Raw genomic sequence first — 12,993 nt, forward strand, 5'->3', positions numbered from 1 at the left:
CGTTCACCACGATCGAAATGCTTAATTATATCTAGCTTTACGCTAAGTGTAACACCCTTACGAGCTCTTTTAGGCTTTTCCGATATCTTCGAACTCATCTTGCTAACGGATGCACAAAATAAATCGAGGTAAAGCACATGTTTAAGCAATGGCGGCTAGAATGCAGTTCCAGGGCAGGAGCTTGGCTGCTCGGGGCGCGCGCTGCTTTTTTTTCGCACGCCGCCATTTTTTGTGCGCTGCTTTTCTCGTAACAGTGAAAAAACCTTCTCTTAGCAAAAGCAGGGTACTAATGTAGGTCTTTCATAACAGTCAGGTTTCGTAAAGCAAACGTTCGAAAAGTGGGGGACACCTGTAATATTAATGGTGAGACTCTTGGCAGTATGGAGGATCAGCTAGATCTTGGGGTCAGTGTCCATAGGATACTCAAATCTGTTGTGCAGGTTGACAGTGTTGTTAAGAAGGTGTGTCGTGTGTTGGCCTTCATCAACGGTGGGATTTTCAAGAGCCATGAGGTAATATTACTGCTATATAAGTCCTTAGTTAGACCCCAGTTGGGTACTGTGTTCAGGTTTGGTCACCTCATTACAGGAAGAATGTGGGTACTATAGAGAGAATGCAGAGGAGATTTACAAAGATGTTCCCTGAATTGGAGAGCACGCCTTCTGAGAATAAGTTGTGGGTCAGCTTGGCCTTTTCTCCTTGGAGTGATGGAGGATGAGAGGTGACCTGATAGAGGTGTATAAGATGATGAGAGGCATTGATCATGTGGATAGCCAAAGGTTTTTTTCCCAGGCTGAAATGGCTAACACAAGGGGGGCATAGTTTTAAGGTGCTTGGAAGTAAGTACAAGAGGGATGTCAGAGGTAAGTTTTTCACACAGACTGGTGGGTACGTGGAATGCACTGCCAGCGATGGTGGTGGAGGCGGACACAATAGGGTCTTTTAACAGACTCTTAGGTCGGTACATGGAACTTAGAAAAATAGAGGGCTATGCGGTAAGGAAATTTTAGGCAGTTTCTAGAGTAGGTTACATGGTCGGCACAACGTTGTGGGCCGAAGGGCCTGTAATGTGCAGCAGATTTCTATGTTTCTAAAAGTGTGACCTGGAAATGACCTTTTAGATTCACCTTGTCCAGGGGTTTGTCCTATACCTATGCCCAATTTGTTTGCCAATTGGTTCACTAGGGAGAGCTAATCTGAGATACACTGGACAAGAAGTTCCCACCTGCTTCAAAAGGGCCACATTTACACCAGTGCCCAAAAGGAGCAGGGTGACCTAACTTAATGACACTTGTCCAGTAGCACTCACAGCTATGGTGATGAAGTGCTTTAGAGGTGGGTTATGGCTAGAATTGACTCCTGTCTCAGCAAGAAACTGGACCCACTGCAGTTTGCTATTGCTGCAATAGATCTACGGCAGATGTGATCACATTGGCTCTTCACACGGATTGGATCACATTGACAATACCAGTACCAATGTTGGGATGCTGCTTATTGACTACAGCTCAGCATTTAACTCAATCATTCCTACAGTTCTGATTGGAAAGCTCCAAAACCTGCCTCTCTGTACTTCCTTCTGCAACTGGATCTTCGACATCCTGACTAGAAGACCACAATCTGTGCGGATAGGAAATAACATCACCTTGCTGACATTCAACACTTGTACACTTCAGGGATGTGTGCTTAGCCCACTGCTCTGCTCTCTCTAGACCCATGATTGTGTGGCCAGGCACAGCTCAAATGCCATCTCTAAATTTGCTGAAGACAGAACCATTGTTGGCTGAATTTCAGACGGAGCGAGATACATCTACCAGTTGAGTGATGTCACAGCAACAACCTTTCACTCAATGTCAGTAAGACCAAAGGACTGATTGTGGACTTCAGAAAGGGTAAGATGAGGGAACACACACCAGTCCTCAGTGAGGGATCAGAAGAGGAAAGGGTGAGCAATTTCAAGTTCCTGGGTGTCAACATCTCTGAGGATCTATCCTGGGCCCAGCATATCGATGCATCTGTAAAGAAGGCATGACTGCAGATATATTTCATTAGGATTTTGAGGAGATGTGGTATGTCACCAAAGACACTCGCCAATTTCTGCAAATGTACCGTGGAGAGCATTCTGACAGGCTGCATCATTGGTTTGTAGGTACAGAGGGACTACTGCGCAGAATCAAAGTACGCTGCAGAGAGTTATAAAATTAGTCATCTCCGTCATGGCCACTAGCCTCCGTAGTATCCAGGACATCTTCATGAGCAATGTCTCAAAAAGGCGGTATCCATCATTAAGGATCCTCATCACCCTGGACATGCCCTCTTTTCACTGCTACCATCAGGGAGGAGGTACAGGAGCCTGAAGGCACACACTCAATGATTCAGGAACAGCTTCTTCCCCTCTGAATGGACAATGAATCCATGAACACTGCCTCGCTACTGTTTTAATTTCTATTTTTGCACTACTTATTTAATATATGTATACTTTAATTCAGATTTTCCTCTATTATTATGTATTGCAATGTACTGCTGCCACAAAAACAAATTTAATGGCATATGCTGGTGATACCGATTCTGATTCAGTTGCTGCCTTATTTACTGACAGAGCCTTGTGAAATATTTTGGTTGTGTTAAACACAATTTAAAGGCTGAATGTAATAATACAGTAAAATCTGCTTAACTTATTTCCTTTGTGTTTGTGAGCAATCACCACATCAAACGTCTATTGGCACTTTACGTTCTTCCCATGACTGTGTGGGTTTCCTCTGGGTGCTCTGTGTTTCCTCCCACAGTGCAAAGACGTACTGGTTTGTAGGTTGATAGGTCATTGTTAATTGTCCTGTGATTAGGAATAAATTAGGGGAGTGCTGGGTGGCTCAGCTCTTTTCCACACTGTATGTCAATAAATAAAACATCCCCCCTGTCCCCACTGCAACACCATCCATGAACAGAATTTGTGGCACCCATGGAGCATCATATCTGTAAAGACGCCACTCCAGATGTCCTTTGAGGTACATGAGATAGGAATTTATAAAAGTGCTGATTAAGTTCCTGATGACCGACAAAATACACTGCCCCGTGCCTTTTGTAAAGCCAGTCTGGTAACTCAGAGTTAGGATAAACCAGTGACATTGTATGACTACAGGGCATGTTTGCTAACGTTTATGTAGGTGCTGAGAGCGGCAAGACTGCATAATGTGAATGATTTTTCTCAGTGAGGTTGAGGGGCGATGTGTATATTAACAATGATTTTGTCAACAATGTAAAAGCCTTCCAGTTATCTATTCACTAAATAATTTCCATTATGGTTCTGTAAACACTTTCGGAAGAAAACAATGGAGGTAATTCAATTATTCTTTCTAAATACATCGTGAAATGAAAGATTAGAATTGATAACCCCAGTGAAGTTTTTAAAAAAAAGCATTACCAGCTTAACTATATTGAAACCTGTAATAAAGCCAAAACACATTACAGCACTTGTTGATGTTTCCACAATAATATCACACTGGGGTGACTAGGGGCAGATGTTGAAAGAAGTAACTTTCCAATATCTTGTTGGCGGAGAGAGGAAGGATGAGAAATTGTCAGAATTTGGGCTTTGGCATTTAAAGGAAGGGTGTAATGATTTTGTTCATTAAAATAAAATGCAAATTTGGCAATAAAACCAGGCCAGATTAGAAGAGTGCAGTGTTGGACTAACAAAATCAACAGGCAAGTGTGAGAATATATGTTTTTAAAAAAGGCTTCCTTAATACTTTATACTTTATTGTCACCAAACTATTGATACTAGAACATACAATCATCACAGCAATATTTGATTCTGTGCTTCCCGCTCCCTGGAGTACAAATCGATAGTAAATATTAAAAATTTAAATTGTAAATCATAAATAGAAAAGGCTGTAAAAAAAACCAAGAGGTAGGTCCGGATATTTGAAGGGTACAGCCCTGATCCGGGTCAGGATCTGTTTAGCAGTGTTATCACAGTTGGAAAGAAGCTGTTCCCAAATCTGGCCGTACGAGTCTACAAGCTCCTGAGCCTTCTTCCGGAAGGAAGAGGGACGAAAAGTGTGTTGGCTGGGTGGGTCGTGTCCTTGATTATCCTGGCAGCACTGCTCTGACAGCGTGCGGTGTGAAGTGAGTCCAAGGACGGAAGATTGGTTTGTGTGATGTGCTGCGCCGTGTTCACGATCTTCTGCAGCTTCTTCCGGTCTTGGACAGGACAACTTCCATACCAGGTTGTGATGCACCCTAGAAGAATGCTTTCTACGGTGCATCTATAAAAATTAGTGAGGGTTTTAGGGGACAGGCCAAATTTCTTTAGTTTTCTCAGGAAGTAAAGGTGCTGGTGGGCCTTCTTGGCAGTGAACTCTGCTTGGTTGGACTAAATGAGGTCATTTGTGATATTGACCCCGAGGAACTTAAAGCTTTTGACCTGTTTCACTTGCGCACTACCGATGTAAATTGAGTCGTGCGGTCTGCTACTCCTTCTGAAGTCAACAACCAATTCCTTCATCTTACTGACGTTGAGAGATAGGTTATTGTCTTCGCACCATGCCACCAGGTTCTTAATTTTCTCTCTGTACTCAAACTCATCATTACCCGAGATACGGCCTACAATTACAGTGTAAAAGAATGAGTGACCTTGTTCAAAAACATGTAAGGAGGCTCGATAGAGCAGACGTTGAGATATTTTCATTGGTAGGATTATCAAAATTAAAGGGTTATGGCTGCATTGTCCTCATTTACAAACAAGTTGGAAATCAGGAATTGGAGGTCCATATTGCTGTTGAAAGTGGATTACAATATCCTGTTCAAGGTATTGCCAGTTGGATCAAGACAATTCTGAGATACTCATACCAGACCTGTGCTGCACGAAAACTTCTGTTCTGCTTAGGCATCCCATCACCTGCGTGCAGGGCAAGTGGATAGACATTTGCTTGTCAGCATAGACCAGGAGGAGGCCTTTGGCATATGAACCACGTGTTGGAACACACTATCCAAAATGGGCTTTGGGGAGCCAATCGGGACTTGGATTGAAATGTTCTACACCAATATCAACCATGTAGTTCAAATTAATGGGTGGTAAAATGATAGACTCCTCCGAGTCAGGATTCATTGTCCTCTCCAATCTTGTTTGTGTACTGCGTGGAACTCTTCGCCAAATCCGTCAGGCAGTATATAGGATACCTGAAGTTACTGGCGATCTAGTATGGAGGAATGTAAGGTTGAAGGAAAATCGAGACTATGAGACTGGTTGTCCATCGCGATGACTGGCTACAAACATGGTTATCAGGTGTGAGGTACTCAATGCTGACATACTTGGTGCAGGTGTGGCCCGTATTCCACTCTTCTGCGTGGGCGGTAACCTGAGTCATCTTCCTTTTCACCAAGATGGAATTGTGATGTGGATAGTAGTTGGAGTTTTGCTGTTGAGCAGTATTTGAGAAGATTGATTCTTTTGGACTAGAGGGAAAATGATAAGTACATGGAAGTTTGTGTAGTTGGAGTTGGGTTGTGGAAGAGTTTATACTCCATGTAATGCTAAGGCTTCCTGCTGTACTGCACCAAGTTCCTCCAGCATTTTGTGTGTGGCACTGTTGGAGGTGTTGTTTAGCAGGAAGTGTTAAAGTGAGCCTTGAGACATAAATAATCTCACAGAACTTTCATCAAAACAGGATGACCTGGACAACCCTCAAACAATGTCAGTGATAAAGGTTATGTAGTAAAGATCTTGATGTGATTCGTAGGACATTTTGTGGTGCACATACTTAGCGTAATTTCTACATGTTAAATGATCTTGTGAGGAGACTTCAGGAGTACTTTAATGGCTGTGAAACTTTCTGGAAATTCACTAATTAAAAACAGACTGATCTACATTTACACTGAAGTAACTGGCTCAAGACCTGGCCAAGCTTCCTTTTTGTCTTCTGCAATCACTTGTGTAGTGTATTGGATTTATAATCATTCCTTACATTTGATCTTTAAACATTTATTATTGTAAGATGCATGGAATGTGCTTTTTATACTTAGTAATCTATTACAGTATTTTAGTGGAATTGGCAAGCTCTGTGGTGTATAAATCATAAACTTTGGGTGTGAAGATTATTTTTAGAAAATTGTGGAATCAAGACTGGCAACACCCTTGAAATGTATTATTTAATGTGCTTGCATTCTTGGCATACTCTTTACTAAAGCAATGCACACAAAATGCTGGAGGAACTCAGCAGGTCAGGCAGCATCTATGGAAATGAATGAACAGTTGACGTTTCGGGCCGAGACCATTCTTCAGATCCTGAAGGATCTCAACTCAAAACATTGACTGATTGTTCAGTTCCATGGATGCTGCCTGACCTAAATTCCTCCAGCAGTTTGTGTGTTGTTGCTTTGGATTTCCAGCCTCTGCAGGCTTTCGCGTGTTTATATTTTGTACTATTTTTCTGTACTTGGTATGTTAAGTTTTCCAGGACTTCATCTATTGAATGACAACAAACTGTTCTAATTACAATACAGTCTCTTTTTTTCTCTCTTTCTCATTCTAAAATCATTTTATTAACTTTTAAATATCCTGCTTTTACGTCTCCTCCCAGCTTAGGTCCCTCACCTGCACCGCTCTAATATGTTCCGTTTGTAGGGTGGATAATTAATTGTTTCATTCCTACTTTTCTCGATTAAACCAAACACTTATACATGTATACACCTGTGGTTAGACAGTGATTTAGATCCCTAACCTCACATTTTAGATCCCTAACCTCACATTTCTTCTTCTTTTGATCCTTGTGTTGCTGGCATTCGTCTCTGGTGTTGATAGCTTCCTTCATCATGTCAGTAGCTTCCTCTCGGTTTTCCTATTAGCCATGTAAGTCCTGGGTGGAGAGTCAGGAATACCATTGCACTCAGATGTAGAAGAATTGTTCATTGCCGTTTCTGTAACAGTTTTTTTAAAAATTATTTATTTTATTTCTATTTATCACAAACAAACAAAAAAAACAGCACATCCACAAAAACCACAACCGTAACAAAATCAAATTAAATATTGAGCAGCAAAAGGGAGAAAAATATAAAGGCAAAAGTAAACATACACAGCAGAGGTGTACCACACCAGAAAACCTCAGTCCTCACCCCGTAAGAAAGTCCAATACTTCAGTTGGTGAATTCATCCTCTGTATGTGCTAAACATGTGTTGATACAGTTTAAAGCAGTGCACAGGGCTCACATGTCCAAAGATAAACTATCTCGTTATTACTCTTATATTAATCCAATATGTGACAGATGCCATTCTGAGATAGCTTCTTTAACCCACATGTTCTGGTCATGTCCCTTGTTGGAGAAATATTGGAAAGATATTTTCGATATTATTTCAACGGTCCTAAATATAGACTTACAACCTCATCCAATTACTGCTATCTTTGGACTACCAAGGATAGACTTAAATAATTTAACCTCTTCATCACGAAGGATGATTGCATTTCTTACTTTAATAGCTAGAAGGTCCATTTTGTTGAATTGGAAAGAGATCAACCCTCCTACTGTATTTCATTGGTACACAAACAAACTATGGTGTGTTTGAATTTGGAGAAAATTAGAAGTGCAGTTTATGACCCTTCTATTAAGTTTGAAAAAACTTGGAGGCCATTCATTCAGCATTTTCATTTGATGTATTTTGATCATTTCCAAACTTGTTTTATCTCTCTGTACTGTTGTTGGAGGGGATTGGAGTCGTCGACACTAAGGTTTTCTTCTTTTCCATTTTTAAGTTGTTAGTTTTGCCCAAGTCTTTTAGGTTAGTTGATTAATTCTGTTTTTCTTTGGGGATGGGTTTTTTTTTTGGTTTTGTTTTTTTTTCTTTTTCATTTTTTTTCCCAGTTTTTTTTTATTTTGTATTATCTGTGGTTAGTTCTACATGTTTGGGAGCTTTGTTAATTTCCACTACTTGGTTTTGCAATTAATTTTTTTAAGTGTAACATTACATCTCCTTCTATTTGTATTATGGCTATGTTCTGTTTCTGTATTTTGAAATTAATAAAAAGATTGAAAAAGAAAAAGAAAGTCCAATACAGGGCCCCATATCCTTTCAAAGATGTCCCCTCTGCCCTCATTACATAGTCTCAGTCTCTCCAAATGTAAAGTATTTGCCGGTTCTCTCAGCCACAGATCATACGTAGGCACAGAGTCCATTTTCCACATTTGCAGGATTAACTTCTTAGCAATCACCATTCCAAACAATACAGCCATTTTTTCATACATATTGGCTGAAGATAGGGAGCTTGCTGCTCCAAGGATGGCTATGAGCGGGTCTGGTTCCCACCGCTTCCCAAAAGCCTCAGAGAAACAGTGAAAAATACTTTTCCAGTTTGCATAAATCTTACAACATGACCAGAATGTGACAAGTTACTGTTCACAGATTTACATCTATTACAAACTGGTGAAACATCAGGGTAGAAACTGTGCAACTTTTCTTTGGAATAATGGAGTAACAGTTTTGTTTGACCAGTCAGGCTTGTTAGCATTGAGCTGAACCCCTGAACATGGAGGACCAATGAACCACTGTTAGTCTGGCCTCTACCCTTTGACCTGTTTGGCATGGGTGACCCTACCAAGAGCCAAAGCATAAAGCCCTGACTCCAGCCAGCATAGCTGTCCGGGTCGCTGAGGCACGCAAACCTCCAAACCCAACGACAAGGTTGTGGACCTCTTCGAGGAACCTCACGTTCATCTGGATTAAATTCCGTCCGCCATTGCTCTGCCTAACTTGCCTTTGTTTTTTGCAAGTGATTAATTTTAATTGGATCACAAAGTTGCATCCAGTCCCATTTAAAGCAAGTTCAAGGACATGATAAGAAAGTAGCACGTACTAAATGTACATAAATGACGTGGAACCATTGAAAATGCTCAAATTTCTGAAAGTTAAAGGAAAAGGACTGTGAGTAACAATGTCAGTTGACCTATAGATGCCAGAGAATGGAAATGCATTCAGGGTTAAAAGTCTGATCTCAAACCATGCAGTACTGTACAAGTGCACAGCGCTCCGGAATGATAGGGTACTTTGCCATACTGCAGTTTTACTTTCATTAGGGGTAAGTATCTGATTGAAATGTTCTGCTGTGGAAAGGATTGCCTGTGTGTATTAATGTAGAAAAATCCCTTTTGTATCTAGATGCTCAGAAATCTACTTGAAATAACATCTAACGTTCTTTGTGGTGAGAATGTTTCCTCTTCTCAATGCAATGCTAAATACAGATCAAATTGAACGTAAATAATTATAATTGCAACTAACATATCATATTTTTATCTTCAGATATGTTGAAATGTTCATGTAAGGGAATCATAATTTGCACTGACAAACTGAAACCACACTGTTTGATTAAAATACTAATTACGGCTTAATGTGCCATTTTTAAACCCAATCAGACCTGTAATTATTGATAAGATTTTAAGGGTGATTACAGTGGAACTCGTTTGTAGGTATCTAAGATATACGTGCACTACTGTGCAAATGTCTCAGAGGTGTGTGATTGATATATATAAGACAAATTTCATGACATGAATGGCAATAAACCTGATTCTGATAATGGTCTCAGTTGTGGAATGAGAATGAGAAGGGGACAGGGAGTAGGGAATCATGGTTAGGAAAAGGGGAAGGGAGGGGAGGGAGCAGGAAGCAAGAGAGATATTTTGTAACCTATAAAGCAATTGTTTGGAATCAAATTACCTTGCCTGGTGTCTCAGGTCTGGGTGTGTCTGCACTTTCATCACCCCCCACCCCTGAAAGTGCTTCTCTGCTACCTGTGCCACACCCCTCCTGTGGCACTCCACCCTCTGCATTCCCAAAATCCCTTGCTCTCATCAAATTTACAAACTTGGTCTCCGCTCCACATTGACAAATACAGTACCGTACAGAAGTCGTAGGCACTCTAGCAAAGAACTGTAAGGAATCATAGATGGGTCATTTCAGGATGATCAGGGAGTTGTAGTTCAATGTGAAGTTTCTAAAGCTGCTCAGTGTTATAGAGTTTGATGACAAATGCTTGCGGTTTTGCTGTCAATATTTGATTCACAAGACCTTCCAAGATACCTGTACTACAATTCTGGCCTCTTGTACATAAGACCATAGGATATAGGAGCAGAATTAGGCCATTTTGCCCATCGAGCCTGATCCAATTTTCCTCTTAGCCCAATCTCCTGCCTTCTCCCTGTATCCCTTCGTGCCCTGATCATTCAAAAATCTATCAACCTCTGCCTTAAATACACATAAAGACTTGGCCTTCATGGCTGCCTGTAGCAAAGAATTCCACAGATTCACCATTCTGGCTAAAGAAATTCCTCCTCATCTCCGTTCTTAAAAAATGCCCTCTGTGTCCCAGACCACAGGAAACATCCTCTCCACATCCATTCTTTCAAGACCTTTCACAATTCAATAAGTTTCAATGTGGTCACCTCTCATTCTTCTGAATTCTAGTGAATACAGGCCCAGAGTCATCAAACACTCCTCATATGACAAGTCATTCAATCCTTTGAACCCTCTAAGATATGGAGCCCAAAGCTACTCAATACTCCAAGTGAAGCCTCACCAGTACTTTATAAAACCTCAACATTACATCCTTTGAGACATGTACTATGTTTGAGGTTTTATCAATATAAGTTATTTTTTTAACCAAGTTGTACGATTGGACATTTAATTTCTCTGTAAAGGTTAGTTACAGGCAAATTTGAAGGAGCATCTTTGCCAATGAAAGGAGTTTGGAGAAAAGTAATCTTAAAATCATTCCTTAGTTGCAATAATTCTGAGAGCTGCCTTGCGCTTTAGTAAATTTAAGTGGTGATTTGAACCTTGCTTAGTTTTTATTTGAAAGTTCAAAGGTTCATTTATTATCAAAGCAAACAACTCTGAAATCCTTCTTCTCCAGATAGCCTCGAAACCAAGAAATAAAAGAACGACAGCACGATAATCAATCTCCTCTCCCCCCTTACAGAAACAGCAAAACATCAACCCCCAAATCCCCCTCCCATGCACACAAAAACAAAAAGGAATGGGCGAAAATACAGAATATTAGGAACTATAAGACTGAAAGAAAGTCCATAGTCCGTATTCCAAATCCATGTCCATATCTAAAATGCTGAAACAGCAGCAGGCCACAAAGGCTCATCTTTCCAACAGCAGAGCAATACTACCAGTGATCAGAGGGCAGGCAGCTGGTGCTCACCTTCTGCATTCGCCTCGATGTTTCCATCTCCTTCGTTGCTTTAATCAGCCAACAATGGAAGCTTTAATTGGCGAAATGGAGTTAAACCTCAGCTCATGCCCCTTCCTGCAGCCCCCCCACCACAAAACTTGCACTTGCTGCCTCCTGAAATTCTCTCGGAGACAGCAAAGTGCTGGATCACCCATGCGATCTCCAAACTGCATATCACAGGTTCCAACAGTTAAGTCCGCGAAAGCAATCTTGCTTTGCTGCTGCTATTGCAGAGAAATTGAAACATCTTCTAAGTTCACTGTTGATGATTTTGTTAAATTATACCTGTAAACCCCCAAGAATTATCTTTGTTATTTCATTTTGTTGTGACTTCATTATCGTGAAAAGGAGTGTTTAGCTTTTAGCTGATGGTGTGTTTCTGAGCAGAGCATGCCTAAGAGGATCCTTCAGACATGGAATTACTAACATTTTTGTGATAAGGGACAGGTTGGTGTGGCTGCTATTCAATTTGATAACAGTCAGACTTTGCCATGTATATCAGCTGGTTGAGTTCTATTTTGGCTTAATTGGTGATTAAAATTACATTTATGTAGGCTTTGCGTGATTGTACCTTCAACAGGGAGGCTCCTGCTTGTGGTTCTCAGCGGAAGGCTAAGTTTCAGTTGATTTGGAGGCAGCTGATGGTGCCTGTTCCTGACTGCAAAGTCCTGTCCATGTCGACTGAGAAATATTGCCCCAGAATCATTCACCTTGGAACCAGTGCTGGTTTTGATAGAATTTTATACAGAAGGAAATCTGTGTCCTTTGCTGAATTTTACTTTTGCAAAGGGCATCCTGATTTTGGTTAGCTATGGATGTCCCTGCAACTGTTATTCGGCAATTCCTTTAGATCAGTGATGAAGTGGATGCCAGTTTTCTAGGTTGTGGAATGACTGACAGACCAATGTGGGAATCTCGGACTGCCTCAGAATTTGGGCAGAGAGCAATAATAGACTTATAACATGGCTTGGGTGAAAGAGGAATAGTAAATCGTAAGTAGTAAAACTCAAACACAAGGAATTCTGCAGATGCTGGAAATTCAAGCAACACACATCAAAGTTGCTGGTGAACGCAGCAGGCCAGGCAGCATCTCTAGGAAGAGATACGTGTTTCCTCTTACTAGCTCTTCCTTCAGTTAGTCCTGATGAAGGGTCTCGGCCCAAAATGTCGACTGTACCTCTTCCTAGAGATGCTGCCAGGCCTGCTGCATTCACCAGCAACTTCGATGTGTGTTGCTAATAAAACTCATCTTCCTTTTGTGTATGAGATAGGATGGAAAGGAGGAAAGTATTTTTCATGCAACACACATCAAAGTTGCTGGTGAACACAGCAGGCCAGGCAGCATCTATAGGAAGAGGCGCAGTCGATGTTTCAGGCCGAGACCCTTCGTCAGGACTAACTGAAGGATGAAGGGTCTCGGCCCAAAATGTCGACTGTACCTCTTCCTATAGATGCTGCCTGGCCTGCTGTGTTCACCAGCAACTTTGATGTGTGTTGCTTGAATTTCCAGCATCTGCAGAATTCCTGTTGTTTGCGTTTAAGTATTTTTCATGTCTTTGATTATTATTAAATTCCATATTGAAATTATTCAGTATAATATTTCTTGTGTATGTATGGACATTGTGCCTCACAATTTCAGAGCAATTGGGATGCACAATAAACCAGTGACGTCCAAATGAATAATATGTGTGTATTTAGTTTTAACATTTCACTCATGATTGTGTGGCTAGGCATAGCTCAAACACCTTCAATAACTTTGCAATAACACAAA

General features: G+C 40.9%; 1 protein-coding gene across 1 annotated transcript in view; it reads left to right on the top strand.

Annotated features, from left to right (window-relative positions):
- tom1 (target of myb1 membrane trafficking protein) overlaps positions 1–12,993 on the top strand; it is a 116,721-nt gene that overhangs the window by 28,031 nt on the left and 75,697 nt on the right. The gene's annotated exons all lie outside the window — the stretch shown is intronic.

The sequence above is a fragment of the Mobula hypostoma genome, chromosome 11, assembly GCF_963921235.1.
Source record: "Mobula hypostoma chromosome 11, sMobHyp1.1, whole genome shotgun sequence".
In the NCBI taxonomy this organism is placed as follows: domain Eukaryota; kingdom Metazoa; phylum Chordata; class Chondrichthyes; order Myliobatiformes; family Myliobatidae; genus Mobula; species Mobula hypostoma.